General features: G+C 44.5%; 1 protein-coding gene across 9 annotated transcripts in view; it reads left to right on the plus strand.

Moving 5' to 3' along the window:
* LOC126267997 (myosin heavy chain 95F) overlaps window positions 1-19,661 on the plus strand; it is a 380,222-nt gene that overhangs the window by 154,310 nt on the left and 206,251 nt on the right. The window lies entirely within an intron of this gene.

Below are 19,661 nucleotides of genomic sequence, written 5' to 3' on the forward strand. Positions count from 1 at the left end.
TCCATATTGTACCGGGTTGATGCTTCGATAGAAATATTTTAATGTTTCGTTGTGGTCCCGACTTTCATATCGTTTCACTGTAGCCTTTAATAAATTTGTGAACACAGTGAGGGTACAGTTCAGTACGTTGACCTCCTAATGTAAAGGAAGCTTTTTTAATTTTTGTAGGCACATAGAATCGTAGAACATGAACGAAATATGTGTCCAGATCTCTAAAGCTCGCCTGTTTTAATTTTTCACACTGTTCTGTTGTGGAAATTAATAATATGTTTACCTCATACCCACATCGTCCTCGTCTCAGTCACTCGAAACCCACTGCTGAATAGAAACCCCCCAGACTTTTTCATGTTGCTACACAATTTATGTCGTCTACGCACCTCGATCTTTTCGTATCTCTCTAAAACCAGCAACAAAATCCTTGATCCATCCATCATCCATTCTCATGGTGAAATTTCCTGGCCACCTGCATTTCATTATCTTTGCTGTTACGATTACGTCTTACACTCCAGGCTCTTATCTCATTAATTTTTTTTCTGCCTCTCCTAAAATCATCCCATCATGCATTCACGTCCGCTCAGTAACCCTCAGGTTAATGGTTTGGCATTGCAACAATAAAACTGTTAACAAATACTGATAGGGTTGTGATCAGATGAAACTACTTTCGTCTGGCCATAACTGTGGGTTCTTTGATTGTTCTGGGGGGTAGGATCATCAAACTAGAATATATAAAATAGTGATTCACTTTATTACAAAAATGAATAAAACATTTACTAAATTTTGATACAGTTCTTTGCCACAGGATTGCTTGATAATTTACAACTGTCACTCACTATGAAACAAAATTATGAGAAGGAAAGTTGCTACTCACCATATACCATATAGCGGAGATGCTGACTCGCAGATAGGCACAACAAAAAGACTTTCACATTTAAACTTTCGGCTATTGGTCTTTGTCAACATTAGACACACGCACACACAAACACACATAAGCGCGCGCACGCTACTGCAACTCACACAGACGACTGCAGCCTCAAGCATCGGAAACGGGTAATATCCTAGAGTGCGGTACTGTTCCTCATACGTCGGACGTTGTGTCCGATTCTTCATTTCTCTTACTGACTCACTTTGTAGTGGATGCGATACAGCGTCGTGCACAATGTTTCCGTATTCGAATGAAGAGCTTGCTGACATGGTGTTTACTTACGGAAAGGCAAATGGCAATAGGCGGCGGGCGGCAAGTTTGTATCAGAAAACCACCTCCTCCCCCCCCCCCCCCCCCCCCCCCGACAACAACCACAGCATTGAATGTATGCAGTATGCAACAGCATTTCGCCGTTTGTCTGAGACAGCGTCGTTTCAGGAAGCAGGAAATCATGAAGGACGTACCCGAAATATTCAAACCCCAGGCTTGGAGGAAAATGTGGTTTAACACTGTGGAAGGCGACCGACTTGTCAGTTAGGCAGTTGGCCCGCCAGTAGAGTGAGCCACACGACCGTGTGGAACATTCTCCATGGCAACTGTTGCTACCCTTATCACTTACAGCGTGTGCAGGGCTTACTAGAGACAGACTTTCCGCATCTGGAGTAGTTTTGTCACTGGTTTCTTCACCAGGCAACCACGATTCCGGGAATTTATGTCATCCATCCTATTCCCAGGTGAAGCCACCTTTACGCGGAGTGGTGTCTTCAGCTTTCATAACAGACATTGTGGAACGGTATGCAGAACCCTCATGGTATGATTACAGCCAGTGATCAGCATCGGTGCAGCCGAAATGTGTGGGTCGGCATAATTGGCGACAGCATTTTGGAACAACTCTTCCTTCCGCGTCGCTTAACGGGCAGGAACTACGGCGGTCCTTGCAGATGACTTTGTCTCCCGTGCTGGAAGAAGTGCCACTGAAGATTCGTAGGGTTATGTGGCTGCTACATGATGGTGCTCCAGCCCATTTCGCCATTGACGTCAGGACGAGTCTCAATCTTGTCTTCCCTGGTCGATGGATCGGACGAGGGGGTGTTGCATGGTCTGCTCGTTCACAGGATCTCAACTAGTGCGATTTCTGGACCATCTCATAAGTATCGTATATGCAGAGCCCATTCTGGATGTGGAGACACTGGAGCAGCCTATCCATGCTGCCTTTCACACCGTTCAGATGCAGCCTGGCAGATGTGAACATTTGAGACAGAACATGCTACAGCTGATACACGCATGCGTTGAGGCAAATAGAAACCACTTTCAACTCATACTGTAACTGTGGCTGCACGGCGCAGTGCGTATTAGACCACAATCTTTGTAACAATGTATGATTGAATAAATGGTCTCTAGTATCAAAATTATGCATTTCCGTACCTAAGTTCATAAGACCTTTTTTGTCCCGTATCCTCTCATCGATCAATCCGTAGAGTCTATACAGTGAAAAAATCACTCTGGATACAAGTTTTGTTGAAAATGATCCACAAGTTTTCTCAAAATCTATGAACTTGATGGAGACTGTAAATACAGTTTCATTGCCTCGTCCACTATACTTTCGTTCGCTTAAATCTGGGATGAAGGTCGCTTGTCTTTCGTAACAACTCTGACACTACTATTGAATCACGACAGTTTCTTTCCATTCCACGCAGCGTTGCTCGCCACAGACACGTATAAAGCCTAATCTCCAATAGTTCTGACTCCTGTCGAACGGTACTCAACATTTCCGTCCCCAGAGATGAAGGTCTGATGTTGCTTGGTCAGATAATCTCTCTTCGGTCACACAAAAATATCTTCGTAACTTTGTGATTGCTGTTACAACCTTATGCACATTTACTCTTCCTGTACGTCAAACGAGCCAAAAACTTCGGGTACGTACTACGAGCTCTGAGGTGTTGCCGTCACGCATAGATTCTTTAACTAACGATTTTCTAAAGATACGTTCAGAACATTCTCAATAAATCCTTGTCCCTGTTAACAGTTTTGCGATCATTTAATTCCAAAGTTGGCAAACTAAAATCTGCTCTCATGCTCAGGGAATTCAGCCACTGTTTTATCAGAGTCTCTCTCTCTCTCTCTCTCACTCTTTTTTTAAGAAGAGTTCTGCCGCTATCAGCCCTTAAGCTGATAGTCTATAAAAGCATCCGATTACCATATAGCGGTCCTTAAGCTGATAGTTTGTAAACCATCTTTAATACTGGCATTCACTCGAGTTATTTCACATTGGGAATGTCGACGGGACATTAAACTTCTTCATACTGAACGCATCTCTTCCAGCAGAATGATAACATTTGGATGCAATGTCCTGTCTTCTTTTTCTGTTGACTTTAGCGCCTTTATTTTCCGGTTTCCGCAGGTATGGAACATCACCCCTGGCTTTATTTAGCCTTTGGCGCTTTTGGCATCGGCATAATATCACCTTAATATAAGATGAGAGAGTTAGTCGTTAACTACACGTACATGCAAAATGTTTATATTGCTCTCTGGTTTCGTGGTTCGTCTGTTTCTGTCGGTATGTTGTACTGAGGCACATATAGGAAGCCAATCCACCATTGCCTGAATTGATTTTGGGAACCAGTTAATGCTGACCTGTGTAACAGTTCAGCGGCTGCCAGTCTGGCACCCAGATACAGTCCCTCCTGTATGCACCCCCCCCCCTCTCCCCCCTCAGGCTTGCAAGTCTTTACGCTGCACGTTAGGCTATACCAGGGGTCTCCAAACGTTTTAGTTCGCGGGCCACATTGACTCCTCCACGAAGTCATAAGGGCCATGATCTACCTAGGGGGATTAAAGCACCCTGACACTCCATGATCACCGTAATGTAAGGCTAAAGGAAAGATGAAATCGCAAAAATCTAAGATTGTGGGAGTAACTAGCACTGAAACGAACTACGATTTTTATTTAATTACTTAATTTTGATTGGTGGACGTACCTGGCCGTATTTTATTCTGGCGAATTTCACCGACAAAAAAGTACGTCACTGCACATCCTTCACGAAAGCATCTTGCAAAGTTAACGAAATATCAAAATCATTGTTAGCAACACTATTACTGCAAGACGTAACGGAGGTAGAGTATGTCAACGCATTGTTATTTCAAGCGGCGCAACAATAAGTTTAGTTATGTAGTCCTGTAGCGAGTAGCAGAGCCAATGTCGCGGTGTATTGGTCGCGATAGGCCTCGAAACCCAATTGTTGGCAATATAGGTAGCACCTCAAATATTTGGCGGGGCGGATACCGGGGTTGTCTGGCCAGCTAACGCGGGTCGGTTTGCCGGGCCTCGCGGGCCGGTTTCGGCCCGCGGGCCTTAGTTTGGAGACCCCGGGGCTATACGAACACATTTATGGATGCCATTATCGACGTAAAATTAGATCGTTGATCATAGACGTATTTTGGATGCAATGTGTATTTGGTATCGACTGTGTACTACACATCCGCATTGCGAGAAGCAACCCGGGAGCAGAACACTACAGGCGGAAACACGAGCGCCAGGGTTCGTGACCGGGTATTACTGCTGCGGGGGAAACCTCTGTGAATCGCTCAGTAGGGTGACGTTGCGGACCTAGCTGCAGGCACCTTTTTGTCAGGAACTTTCAGGGACTTGACTCACACGGAAGAAAGGTGGCTTACCAGCGACAACAGTCAAGTAGGTAAGGTGGTTTTCTCTTCCACTCACTCACGATATGAAATGAATACTCAGAAGTAATTAGTGGTTAAAATGCCATTTGTTAGCTCTTATTCAGAAGGAGCTAGATTCAAAAAGCTTTCTACCCACTCCAATTTAGTTTGTCCTTAATTTCCCTGTAACACTTCACTACAGTGCCAGTAGGGCTCGCCGGCCGGGGTGGCAGAGCGGTTCTAGGCGCTACAATCTGGGACCGCGCGACCGCTACGGTCGCAGGTTCGAATCCTACCTCGGGCATGGATGTGTGTGATGTCTTTAGGTTAGTTAGGTTTAGTTAGTTCTAAGTTCTAGGGGACTGATGGCCTCAGAAGTTAAGCCCCATAATGCTCAGAGCCATTTGAACCATTTTTTTGAACCAATAGGGCTCCTCCAACGAGGCCACAGAAACACTGTTTCCAATGAAATTAGTGGTCCCACTTATCCCACATCTTCTGTCAAATCCGCTGCTGTCGGTGCCCTCAGTTTAAATCTGCCTACCTGTAATATTTCTTTGTTGTTCTTCTCATGAATGAATACAAACTTTACGTGTTTTGTAAATAAAAACGCCGTTTTCTTGCTGCAGTGTATTTTGTTTGTTCCAGACGCGTTTCGCGTTTTTCTTCAAGGCATCTTCAGCGAAATCGAGAATGACCCAGTTTTGTTTCAACATGCGATATTTTTAGATTATAAAACTGTTCACGTCTTATTTTTTACGTAAATAAGTGATTACTTACAGTTATTCAAGTTTTCTGGCATCTGCGTTTTCTCTCACGTGGTCACATGCTAAAGGTCGCACTGTAACTGCACTTACGAAACATAAGCACATTTTGACGTTACGAACTCTTTTCAAGATCTATGCGCAAACAGCTGCTGAATTCCGTCATTAGCTCTAGATGTTTTACCGAAAACATAGATTTAAAGTCATAACTACTCTCTCTCTCCGCCAAAGGTTTTTATCAGTAAGTCTGACAAACAGGATTGGTGTGAGACAGTCTCTTGCGCACAAATGGTCTGGTTTAATACAAGTACATTCTGAAAAGTCAGCTTTCTGGAGTCTCTCTCTCTCTCTCTCTCTCTCTCTCTCTCTCTCTCTCTCCCTCCCTCCCTCCCTCCCTCCCTCCCTCCCCTTCTCCCTCCCCCCCTCGCCTTCTCCCTCGCCCCTCCCTCCCCAGTGATACCTATTCATACTAAAGCGAACGGAAAAAGAATGCCCTCTTCACGCTTACCCCCTGCAGACGAAAAGCCAGCTGCAACATAACAATTATATTAGCTGCTTGTTCGGAGAAGAAAGAAAGACTAGCGTTTAACGTCCCATCGTCGACCAGGGCATTGGAGATGGAGCACAAACTGTGAAATCGCACATGTTCTTAGAGAAACCCATCTCGGCATTTGCCTTAAGCGATCTGGAGGAATCATGGAAAACCTAAATCAAGATCGTCGGAAGTCCACCCGTACATGAATCTAGTATTCTACTACTGTGCAAATTCGCTTGGTTACTGTTGGTATTTCCAACTAGCAATTCCCTGATCATTGCGGCTCAGTTCGATGTGGGACTCATCAGTGAAGATAATTCTACTTCAGTCGGTGAGGATCCAAGCCGAAAAGTGTTGGTCCTGACAATCGTGGAATACCAGTCTGACTGTCGCTCGCCTTAGGACCCTGCAGCCGGAAGTAATGTTTTGGTGTGGCATTTCTTTCCACAGCCGGACCCTTTTGTTGTTACCTTATAGCACAGCGGCACGTTGCCGATATTGTGCGCCCCGTTTTATCGTCCTTCATGGCAAGCCAACCTGGGATTACATTTCAGCAAGATAATGCCAACCCGCACATAGTGAGAATTCCTACTGCTTGTCTTCATACTTTCCAAACACTACCTTGCCCAACAAGGTCGCTGGATCTCTCCCCAATCGAGAACGTTTGGAGCATATGGGTAGGGCTCTTCAACAAGCTCGTGATTTTGACTACCTAACGCGCCAAATGAACAGAATTTGGCACGATAACCCTCAGGACGACATCCAACAACCTGTCACTGCCAAGCCGAATAACTGCTTGCGCAACGGCCAGAGGTGGACCAGTGCGTTATTGACTTGCTGAATTTGTGAAGCTCTTTCTCTTGAACGAAATGAAACATCCAGTTTTCCTCAAATTCTGATCTGTACGTGTACATTACATCTTCCGATTTCTGTTCCATTCGGATTTTTCTTTCCTGGTACGTTTCTTTTGTCTTAAGAGTGCACTTACTGTGAGATCTACTATTTACTACTGCGACTTCATACGCATAGGTAAAGAAAACAGTCGTAACACTGGCAGCTTACTTATTTCTTTGTCTTTTTTTTATTATCTTCATTACTCATTTGAAGGGTTTGACTGGTCTTCTCACGACTTCGCCACTTGTGCCAACCTATTCATCTCAGAATGGCACTTACACCTAACTTCCTCAATTATTTGGTGGGGATATTCTAAAACTGTACCCTCAGCAGTTTTTGCCCTCTACAACTCCTTCTGGAGCCACGTGAAGTTATTCCTAATGTCTTTACACATGTCCTACAATCCAGGCAACTTTTTCTTGTTAGTGTTTTTCAAATACTTCTCTCTCCGCAGATTCCGAGCTGAGATTCCTAATTTCTTGACGTATCAGGTGACTTAAAACTTGCAGCACCCTTCTGTAACAACACGCCTCAAAAGCTTCGATTCTTTTATTTCCCCGTTTCATTTACTGTGCTAATATCTTTACAGATCTTACCTATTGTTTCAGACAGTTCCAATTTATTTTGTAATTTGGTTAAACTATTAATAAAGCTCTTTGTAGACAGACGAAACATTATAAGGAGCGTGACCATCTGTCACTGTCTTTGAGTCCATTAGCTCCCAAGTGCTTTCATGGCTACTAGATGATAAGTGCTACTTAACGTTACATCACGCTCTTCATAATCTCTGAATGCATGGCGCCAACGTAGGTAACTCGTCGACTCTGATACGAGAAGAATGTGCAAGCAGACACTGAAATATTCTGCTCATACTTCTCACTGGTTCGTTACAAAACCCTACACAAACATATACATACAGTCCACACAACACATCAAGAGTGGTTAGCACAGTGGACTCGCATTCGGGAGGACGACGGTTCAGTCCCCGCGTCCGGCCATCCTGATTTAGGTTTTCCGAGATTTCCCTAAATTGCTTCAGCAAATGCCGGGATGGTTCCTCTGACAGGGCACGGCCGACTTCCTTCCTCATCCTTCCCTAATCCAATGAGACCGAAGACCTCGCTGTTTGGTCTCTTCCCCTAAATCAGTCACTCCAGACAAAACATCAAGAGATTTGAAATTTCAGTGTCCTCTCTTCTCTATCGACACCTATTTTTTACACTATTATGTAAAGCATAGCAGCGTCCCGTGTGATCTGTTATTCTGATGCCTTTTTTTTCGAAACTTCTGTAACAATGTCAGCATTTATTTCCTCTTACAGAATTTCTCTCTGCCCATCTATTTCAGTGATGCGTAATATGAGTGAGGGAATGGCACAGTAGCTACGGGAGTGGACAATGTGCTGGTGGAGCGCGAAAAAAATCACAGCACCAAGGAGTTGCGCAACATAAACAAAAGCTGGTTGGCGTGTTTCTACATCTGAAAGATGCCGTGTATTCAGATTTCGCGCCAGACAGGTTTGCTTTAAATGTACGCTGGGACGGTCATGAGCGCTGGTTACCTTTGAGAGCGGTGAGTTGATGTTAGTCAGGAATGCCTTTAATACGCCATTATCAACACCTCACTGGTTTTGACGAGGTCGTGTAACAGGGCTATGAAAAGCTGGATGTTACTTCTACGATATTGCAGAAAGGCTTGGCAGGAATGCAGCCATTGTATATAATTGCTGACAGCGGTGGTCATGGGAATGTACGCTCGCAAGAAGACTCTGGACGGCCACGTGGCATTACCGAGAGGGAAGACCATCGTTTTCGACGTATGATTGGCGCACCGTACTGCATCTGCAGTAGAGATTTGGGCATCAATTGGCACCACAGTGATAGAACGAAATGTTACACATCGGTTTCTTTACGAACAGGCCCGAGCCAGACACCTTGTAGCGTGAATTCCACTGACCCCAAACCACCGCCATTTGCAACTTTAGTGGTGTCAGGCGGCAACAACTGGAGGGCAGGGTGGAGGTCTGTTGTATTTTCTGCTGAAAACTGATTCTGCCTCAGTGCCAATGGTGGCCTGTGTTGGTTAGAAACAGGATAGTTGAAATCCTGCATCCAACCTGTTTGCGTGCTAGATACGCTGGACCTGCACTTGGAGTTATGGTCTGGGGCGTGATTTCGGATGACAGCAGAAGCAGTCTCCTACTTATCACTCGCACCCTGTCTGAGACTGCAGATTTGCCGTCAATCTAGTGATTCGATCTGTTGTGCTGCCATTCATTAACAGCATTCCAGAAGTTTGTTTTCCAACAGGATAACGCTCGCCCACATACCACCGTCGTAACCCAACGTGCTCTAAAGAGTGTATACATGTTGCCTCGGCCTGCCCGATCATCAGATCTGTCGCCAATCGAGCACAAATGGGACAACTCTAGCACTATGCACAACCAGCATTAACCGTCCCTGTATTGGCCGACCTAGTGCAACAGGCATGAAACTCCATCCCACAAACAAACATCTGGCACCTGTACAACACAACGCATTCACATTTACGTGCTTGCATTTAACGTTCTGGCGGTTACACCAGTTATTAATGTATCAGCCTTTCACATTTGCAAGGGCTTATCTTTTTTTGCGATTTTTTTCCCGTCAGTGTATTTCTATCTGGTCACCCTGATTTCCGCTATCCTTCTGTTTCCCTGCCTCGTTTCACGTGGCAGTCGGGACCACTTTCTTCCCGGATTCTTCTAGCTCTCTCTCTCTCTCTCTCCCTTTCTTCCTCTTCTCCTTCGTGATTTCGACGTCGGCTACACGTTAAGTTAGAGGTGATAAGTTGGTCAGCACATTGGACTCACGTTCAGGGTACGACGGTTCAAACTGTGTCCGACCCTCCAGATTCAGTTTTCCATGATTTTCCTAAATCGTTCAAGTCAAATGCCCTCTGAAAGAGCGTTGCTGATTTCCTTCCCCATCCTTGAAATAATCCGAGCTTGAGCTCCGTCTCTAATGACCTCTTTCTCGACCGGACGTTAACCCCTAATCTTCCTTTATTTCTGTTTGAATTTAATTTCAGTGCAGTAGTTGTTGGTCGCGGCCGTCGGTTAATTCTGGTCGCTGTTGCGAATCCTGCAACCGGTTTCTCAGTGGGCCCATCAAGCCTATTCAACTTGGACATAATAGGCCGATGTTCCCTTAATCCCGCTAAATAGCGGTGCCTCAACCGACCATACCGTTTTCAAACGCGATTGATTTCCATAGGGTAGATGGCGTTTCCTCATACTCTTCTCAGAGGGCTGTAAGCAAGCAGTACCTTGCAGCAACCACTGTGAGCGTTGGCAGGAAATGGCCAATCGAAGTGTCTACATTCCGCAGTGGAAGCGCATTGGCCGAAAAATCTGCATGTCAAAACAATCTCGTGGAGCGTTTTTCGGAGTTGTCCAGCAGCCCTCGTTAGAAGCACGAATCTAGATTTGTTCCCTCTTGGACGGAGGAAGTGTTGCGGAACCTATCTAGGAAGCTGGGAGTCAGTGAACAATGAAGTGGTTCTCCTCGTGCTTACTGTTTCAAAAGGGTTCGAGAGAGCGTTGCCGTACTCTGGTTAATTCGTTAGCCTGTTTTCAAGGCGAGTGTTGTTGTCTAGTGGGTGTGAACTTAATCCGTAGGGAGAGGCTGCGTAGCAGCGTATGGAGACATCAGCTGGCTGGAGGTGTTTAACGAATGAAACGGACATGCGGCTATAGATGACTATAGATGAGAAGGAAAGTTTGCACGTTCTCTCTCTCTCTCTCTCTCTCTCTCTCTCTCTCTCTCCCTCCCTCCCTCCCTCCCTCCCTCCTCATGATCTCGACGTAGCATTACAACTTAGTGATTACATTAGTTATGACAAACGTGTATTACAACCCAAGTCGATCTGTGCTGGTTTCGCTTAATTGTTAGCACTTCTACACGTTTAGCGTGAGACATGTCATTATATCAGATAAAAAAAATTCCTGGACACATTTAGCTACAGCCATTCGCTTCATCTGTCTGGGTAATATAGGTGTATGTTAGCCGCACAGTGTTCATGTTGGCAGCGTCAGAGATAAAATATTTAATTCACCTGTCAAGAAAGGTTTTATCCGACGACATATCTGGAAAGATAAGCCTTGTGATGGAATTTGTGTTATCAGCCAGTGGTAAGTAATGCTGACGACGTCTTTCCGAGAATCTAAAAGCTGAGTCTCCACCTATGCACGTTCACAGTACGTTGCAGGAGGAACAGTAAGAAATATAAGCTGATCATTGAAACATGTAAATTTGTCTACAGCCTTTCGTGAGTGTAGCGTTACTGCTCTTTTAATGTTGCATAAGAATCCAATTAGATGGCGATGTGGTCTAGCGGTTCTAGGCGCTCAGTCCGGAACCGCGCGACTGTTAAGGTCGGACGTTCGAATCCTGCCTTGGGCATGGATGTGTGTGATGTCCTTAGGTTAGTTAGGTTTAAGTAGTTCCAAGTTCTAGAGGACTGATGACCACAGATGTTAAGTCCCATAGTGATCAGAGCCATTTGAACCATTAGATGGCGTGGTTAAGATTGTGGACCCGTATTTGGTGACCGGGCGAGGTGACGCAGTGGTAACACGGTGGATTCATTTTCCAGAGGATTGTTGTCAAAACCTCCGTCCGGCCGTGATGTTTTAAGTTTTCTTTGATTTCCCTGAATCACTTAAGACGATTGTGGGGACCTTCCTTCTGTTCCTTCGGTTCCCTTCCCATCCTTATTCAGTCGCAATTTGTGTTGCGTCTGCAATGACCTGATCATGAATTGAACACTGAACTCTGATTTTTGATTCCTTCGTATTTGGAATATAAAAATCATGATAGTTGTTTCAATTAGACCCAATTACTTAGCATCTTTCCACTATTATGTTAGCGCCACGACTTGAGTGACCCCGGCGCTGACGGCAATTTAAACTATAACCATTAATCCATTTCATAAAGTAAGTAATTAACTACTGGTGTGTAGGTCTTGAGTATTGCACGATTTCTTCATTCTGTGGCTGAGGCGTTGTTGGACGGCATGGCCGTGTGGTCGGCGCAGGATTCTGTCGGCGCTTTACGTTGGATCTTGAAACCGGAACGAGTACTTGTCCTTCAGTCGTCGCCGGAGGTTGTGTCGATCCATTACAGGTGGCACTGGGGGTCAAACGTGGAGTATCAGTGGGCAGCCAGACAAGCTGGAGGCTGTGATCAAACTCGTGTACGTTACTCTTGAACACCCCACGTTCTCAGTGCAATTGTGTGAACTTCGCTTCATCTTCTTTTGGGTCGATACTCCATTCCCTCTCCACTCAACATTATGTCCCTCTAGCAGTAATTTGCACATCTCCGACCTACTTACTTTAACACTTTGCTTCCTTAATGAGATTTTCACTCTGCAGCGGAGTGTGCGCTGATATGAAACTTCCTGGCAGATTAAAACTGTGTGCCCGATCGAGACTCGGACTCGGGACCTTTGCCTTTCGCGGGCAAGTGCTCTACCATCTGAGCCACCGAAGCACGACTCACGCCCGGTACTCACAGCTTTACTTCTGCCAGTATCTCGTCTCCTACCTCCTGCAAGGTTCGCAGAAGAGCTTCTGTAAAGTTTGTTAGGTAGGAGACGAGATACTGGCAGAAGTAAAGCTGTGAGTACCGGGCGTGAGTTGTGCTTCGGTAGCTCAGATGGTAGAGCACTTGCCCGCGAAAGGCAAAGGTCCCAAGTTCGAGTCTCGGTCGGGCGCACAGTTTTAATCTGCCAGGAAGTTTCACTTTGCTTCCTTGTCGTTCAGCACGTTCACTCCTCTCTCCTCCTCATTTTCAGTAACTTTAAGGGTGTTACAGGAAGCTGTCACAGCTGCCAACGAAGGCAATTTTCTGCAATCACTTTCCATGCATGCAATGCAGAATAGCAACGTGTATTACTTTTACTGTACCTAGTCACGAAACCAAGTTACTTTTAGCTTCCGGCGGACCTACGGTTCGCTTTGTCGAGAGATAAACTCAATGGCGAATCTGCAAAGCGATATAATGCAGTGCTTCATTGTAGTGTAGTATAGTGATGAGGTAATGTTTCAGTGTAGTGTAGCGCTGCCAGCAGAAAATGCAAATGATAAAAATCTTGGACTATTAAAAATCTTGGGACTATATTGTGAAATACAATCAGTGACGGATGGCACATTGTAGTCGAGACGGCATAAGGAGACCCCTGACAGCTCGGAGCAATGTTGTCAGCTTTCAGCAGCGAAGCGCTAATGGATGCAGGGCTATTGATAAGATATCGACAGACCGATATTTTTTCAAAGAATGTTGATGTAGATCGGCAATATTTCACCACGATATATCGATATCAAGTAGGCAATGTCGAGTTACAACGTTTTTATTTTATATTATATTTTTTTCATAATTTTCGGTAAAAATTGAAGTTGTTCTTTTGAAAATGTAGTAGAACCTGCCTTTGCTTTCACTGTGCGAAGAAGTCTTACTACTTCTTGAGCTTTCATCACTTTGGCTGCGTGAAGCAATTATATGCGGCACACAAGGAGATGAAGTCCGATTGCACTGGGGGAGGCGGGGGGGCGGGGGGGGGGGAGGGGGCGGGTGTGCGGGGGGGGGGGGGGGGGATGGAATAACAGGATTTCCGATGTGAAGAAATAGCACACCAGTGGCGTTAAAAACCAATTTTTAACGCTACTGGTGTGCTATTTCTTCACATCGGCATCCTCCAAAAACAGTTGCTATAACAACGATGAACAAAAATGCAAATGACGCGACTGGTCTTTGGGGTGGGCAGAGATGTGTGAGGGGACATGTTGGCGCTCGGACCTACCAACGGTAACTGCGATGTTTAGCTCCACCATGGACACTATAACTGCTAGGTCATTGGCGTTGGCAGAAATGAAAAAGTGGGGAAGATGACGTCAAGCGTTCCGCTATGTCACAAAACCGAAGGACGGACCCACCAGACATTTTTTATTGTGTCACTTGCATACAGTTACCACTGTAAGTAAAATGGCTATCGTCAAGCGTGAATGTGCATCGTTTTTCTTTCGATGCTTGATCTAAGGGATATAGGGAGGCTGGTTGCTTGTTGATGTACAGAATACCTAATAATAAATCAATACTTAAATGTACAGCTCTGAAACTAACAGTATATTTAGAACGTGCAGCCAATATTTTAACAGGCATGTACGTCGATATTTTTCCCGCCGATACATCGATACATTTCTCTATATATCGAGGGCCTATGATAATACAATTTTAAATATCGATATCAACAGTCCTAGCGTAAACAGTAGCCGTCTACAGAGCAGTGACAAGACTAAGACGTTGCCATAGGACGCTTACAAAATCGCGTTACATTAATGTAGGTTAATTCTTACAAAGAAGAAGACAGTGTTACATTGGTTGAGGTAGTACCGCGAAGCTGTCGCGCGCTTTCCAATTCAACTGTCAGGAATCAACTTAACGCCGACTCATCTATAAAATCTTACCACGACAAATGATTTTCAGTGGTACTTAATTTCTCACCATAATATCACCGCGCATCTTCCGCAAAGCTGTCAACAGAACATTACGTTTTTTCGGGTTAGTTGTACTACAATCATATTTCTTATTAGCGACAAGCCCCGGCTTCGCATGGCTAAGTCCCTAAGCCCGGAAAACTTGTCTGGCGTAGCTGTAATAAAATATATCCACACACTTCCCTCATGAAACAGTCCACCTCCTAGTGTAGAATACTTAAACCGTATCAAAATACCTACAGTAGCTCCTGAAATTAGCATTAACAAACAAAGAGAAAAACGCAGTTATCAAACTGGAAAAGAGGACTTATCAGTTCTACGTGGCATCCGAACCAAGGGTCGATTCTGGGGAACCTTCACATCACTGAATGGTGAACGCTAGGTTAAAATGCACACTGAAAAGTCCGCAGTTCGAATGTGATTCGATTCCACCTACGCCGGCCGGAGTGACCGATCGGTTCTAGGCGCTACAGTCCGGAACCGCGCACCGCTACGGTTGCAGGTTCGAATCCTGCCTCGGGCATGGATGTGTGTGCTGTCCTTAGGTTAGTTAGGTTTACGTAGTTCTAAGTTCTAGGGGACTGATGACCACAGCAGTTAAGTCCCACAGTGCTCAGAGCCATTTGAACCATCCCACCTACCTCTCTGTTTCCAGGCAGGCGATTTACAGCCAAACCACCAAGCTCGACAAAGAATCTGGCCAAGCTTCACTGCTCCCTGAAATTGAGACGGCTGTTTACTTTACCGCTTTTCCCGCCAGATACCGCCTCCTCTGTAGGTGAACAGCTCCTAGCTCCCACCATCGCCACGAGATGTCATTTCAAATACCAGTTACAGATAACAATATCTATATTTCACACTCGTCTTTACTGTTCCTGATGTGGTCTTCAGTCCAAACACTCGTTAGATGCAGCTCTTCATGATACTCTATCCTGTGCAAGCCTCTTCATTCCTAATGACTACTGCAACCAATTTCCTGCTGAATCTGCTCAGTGTATTCATTTCTTAGTCTCCCTTTACGATTTTTACCCCCCCCCCCCCTCCCCCCCACGCTAAATTGGTGATCCCTTGATGCCTCAGAATGCGACCTATCAACAGATCTCTTTATCTAGTCAAGTTCTGCAACAAATTTCTCTTCTCCCCAATTTTATGTAGTAACTCCTCATTATTTACGTGGTCCGCATCTAATCTTCAACATTCTTCTGTGGCACCACATTTTTAAAAGCTTCTATTCTCTTCTTGTCTAAACTGTTTATCGTCCATGTTTCATTACCATACATGGCTACATTCCATACGAATACTTTCAGAAAATGCTTCCTGACACTTAACTCTATACTCGATATTAACAAAATTTCTCTTGTTCAAAAAAGCTTTCCTTGCTATCGCCAGTCTACATTTTATATCCTAGATTTATTTCCTCTCTACTCCGACCATCATCAGTATATTTTGCTGTCCAAATAGCAAAACTCATCTCCTGCTGTAAGTGTCTCATTCCCTAATCCAGAATTACGATGTCGTCGGCAAACCTCAAGGTTTTTATTTCTTCTTCCTGGATTTTAATCCCTACTCCAAATTTTTCTTTTGTTTCCTTTACTGCTTGCTCAATATACAGATTGAATAATATTAGGGGAGGCTACAACCCTGTCTCACTCCCTTCTCAACCATTGCTTCTTCCATTTCGTGCCCTTCGACTCTTATAACTGCCATTTGGTTTCTGTACAAATTGTAAATAGCCTATCGCAACCTGTATTTGACCCCTGCCCCCTTCGTAATTTGAAAGAGAGTATTCCAGTCAACATTGTCAAACGCTTTTTCTAAGTCTACGAATGCTACAACTGTATTGCCTCCGTATTCCTACATTTCTACGGAATCCAAACTGATCTTCCTCGAGATCGGCTTCTACCATTTCTTTCATTCGTCTATAATTAAAAGTTATATATCCAAATATTCCCGGTGAATCAGTCCTCTGTTAGTGAAAACCGCATCAATATCCCTACAGTAGTTTATGACGTTAACCTTTACATAGAGACCGAAACCGTGCCGGGGGACTTTGATTCATGTACTACATCAATACTTTGCAAGCCATCCGATGGTGTGTGACTGAGCGTACTTCTGGCACCAATGTCTGATAGCTCCTCCCTGTTCCATTCGAGAATGGTGCGTGGAAGAATTACCTCTGATATCTCGAATTTTCTTGTTGTGGTCATTTCACGAGACCTATGTGAGAGCAAGTAATGTTGTCCGACTATTCCCAGAACCTACTCTCTCGGAAGATCAATAGTAAATCACTCCGTGACGCACAATGCCTCTCTTGCAGCATCTGCCACTGTAGTGTCTTGAGCATCTCTTCTAAGCTTTGAGCCGAAACGCATTACTATCTGTTGGATCTCTGTCTCTTCTATTAGTCCGACCTGTACGTGTTCCAGTTCGACGGGCAATACTCAAGAATCCATCGGACAAGTGTTTTGTAAACCCCTTCTCTGTTGGAAGAGTTACATTTCTTAAGATTCTTCCTATGAATGTAAGTGTGGCATCCGATTTTTCCTACTTTTTATATTCCTCTTAAGATCGCCCGCGGTAGTTATAGATATGTTACGGTAGATACTGTTTCCAGCAATTTGTCAGCAATAACGTAGTTGCACAGTAGTGGATTTCTTTTCCTATGTACGCACAATGTTACATTTATTTACATTCGGGACCCTCTGCGAGAGTCTGCACAATTCATCAATCCTCCGCAGGTCGTTCTGCAAATCGATAGTCTTCTGGCGCTGCTGCTTTCATATAGGTGACCGCATTATCTGCGAACCGTCTCGAAAGCTTCCGACGTTTTACGCTACATCGCTCACGTACAATGTAATGCAAATCTGGTACGAGACTCGGTAAGTATATATATATATATATATATATATATATATATATATATATATATATATATATATATATATATATATATATTCACTCATGCCGGAACAGAGCGAGATGAATTTGGCAAAATATCTGTTTGCGGAATACATGTGTAGACGTAGATATGATAGTTAGTCATAAAGTATAGGCTGTGCCGTCTTGTAATGTTTTGTGGTTTCCGGCTGGGTGAGGAGAGGGGGCTATGACAGGTGGGTGGCTGGTTTCCTCTCATTACTACACAATATGCCCATATGGTTAAAATACACTTTATTACAGGAATCAACCGAGTACTTCAGTGATGTCCAATCTGAAGTTCTGTGGTTAATAGCAATCAAACATGTACCAATTCTTGCCCGTGTCCGAATCACAACTATGCAGGGTGATCCATTCATAGTGACTGGGCCAAATATCTCACGAAATAAGCATCAAACGAAAAAACTACAAAGAACGAAACTCATCTAGCTTGAAGGGAGAAACCAGATGGCGCCATGGTTAGCCCGCTAGACGGCGCTGCCATAGGACACACGGATGTCAACTGCGTATTTTTAAATAGGAAACCCCATTTTTATTACATATTCGTGTAGTACGTAAAGAAATATGAATGTTTTAGTTGGACCACTTTTTTTCGATTAATGATAAATGGCGCTGTAATAGTCACAAACGTATAAGTACGTGGCATCACGTAACATTCCGCCAGTGCGGACGGTATTTGCTCCGTGATACATTACCCGTGTTAAAATGGACCGTTTACCAATTGTGGAAAAGGTCGATATCGTGTTGATATATGGCTATTTTGATCAAAATGCCCAACGGACGTGTGATATGTATGCTGCTCGGTATCCTGGACGACATCATCCAAGTGTCCGAAGCGTTCGCCGGATAGTTACGTTATTTATGGAAACAGGAAGTATTCAGCTACATGAAAAACGTCAACCACGTCCTGCAACAAATGATGATGCCCAAGTAGGTGTTTTAGCTGCTGTCGCGGCTAATCCGCACATCAGTAGCAGACAAATTGCGCGAGAATCGGGAATCTCAAAAACGTCGGTGTTGAGAATGCTCCATCAACATCGATTGCAAGCGTACCATAGATATTTCTATGCACCAGGAATTGCATGGCGACGACTTTGAACGTCGTGAACGGTTCTGACACTGGCCACAAGAGAAATTACGGGATGGTGACAGATTTAGCGATGAAGCCACATTCACGAACAGCGGCAACGTAAAGCGGCATAATATGCGCTATTGGGCAACGGAAAATCCACGATGGCTGCGAGAAGTGGAATATCAGCGACCTTGGCGTGTTGATGTATGGTGCGGCATTATGGGAGGAAAGATAATTGGCCCCCATTTTATCGATGGCAATCTAAATGGTGCAATGTATGGTGATTTCGTACGTAATGTTCCACCGATGTTACTACAAGGTGTTTCACTGCATGACAGAATGGCGATGTACTTCCAACATGATGGATGTGCGGCACATAGCTCGCGTGCGGTTGAAGCGGTACTGAATAGCATATTTCATGACAGGTGGATTGGTCGCCGGAGCACCATACCATGGCCCGCACGTTCACCGGATCTAACGTCCCCTGATTTCTTTCTGTGGGGAACGTTGAAGGATATTTGCTATCGTGATCCACCGACAACGCCTGACAAAATGCGTCAGCGCATTGTCAACGCATATGCGAACATTACGGAAGGCGAACTACTCGCTGTTGAGAGGAATGTCGCTACACGTATTGCAAGGTGTGGATTGGTCGCCGGAGCACCATACCATGGCCCGCACGTTCACCGGATCTAACGTCCCCTGATTTCTTTCTGTGGGGAACGTTGAAGGATATTTGCTATCGTGATCCACCGACAACGCCTGACAAAATGCGTCAGCGCATTGTCAACGCATATGCGAACATTACGGAAGGCGAACTACTCGCTGTTGAGAGGAATGTCGCTACACGTATTGCCAAATGCATTCAGGTTGACGGACATCATTTTGAGCATTTATTGCATTAATGTGATATTTACATGTAATCCCGCTACAACAGCATGCGTTCTCAGAAATGATAATTTCACAATGGTACATGTGTCACGTTAGAGCAACCGAAATAAAATGTTCAAACCTACCTACTTTCTGTATTTTAATTTAAAAAATCTACCTACTACTAACTGTTCGTCTAAAATTGTGAGCCGTATGTTTGTGACTATTACAGCGCCATCTATCACAAAGTGAAAAAAGTGGTCCAACTAAAACATTCATATTTCTTTACGTACTACACGAATATGTTATAAAAATGAGGGTTCCTATTTTTAAAAAAACGCAGTTGATATCCGTTTTACCTACGGCAGCGCCATCTAGCGCGCCAACCATAGCGCCATCTGGTCTCCCCCTTCAAGCTAGACGAGTTTCGTTCTTTATAGTTTTTTCGTTTGATGCTTATTTCGTGAG

This window comes from Schistocerca gregaria, chromosome 4, assembly GCF_023897955.1.
Source record: "Schistocerca gregaria isolate iqSchGreg1 chromosome 4, iqSchGreg1.2, whole genome shotgun sequence".
NCBI lineage: Eukaryota > Metazoa > Arthropoda > Insecta > Orthoptera > Acrididae > Schistocerca > Schistocerca gregaria.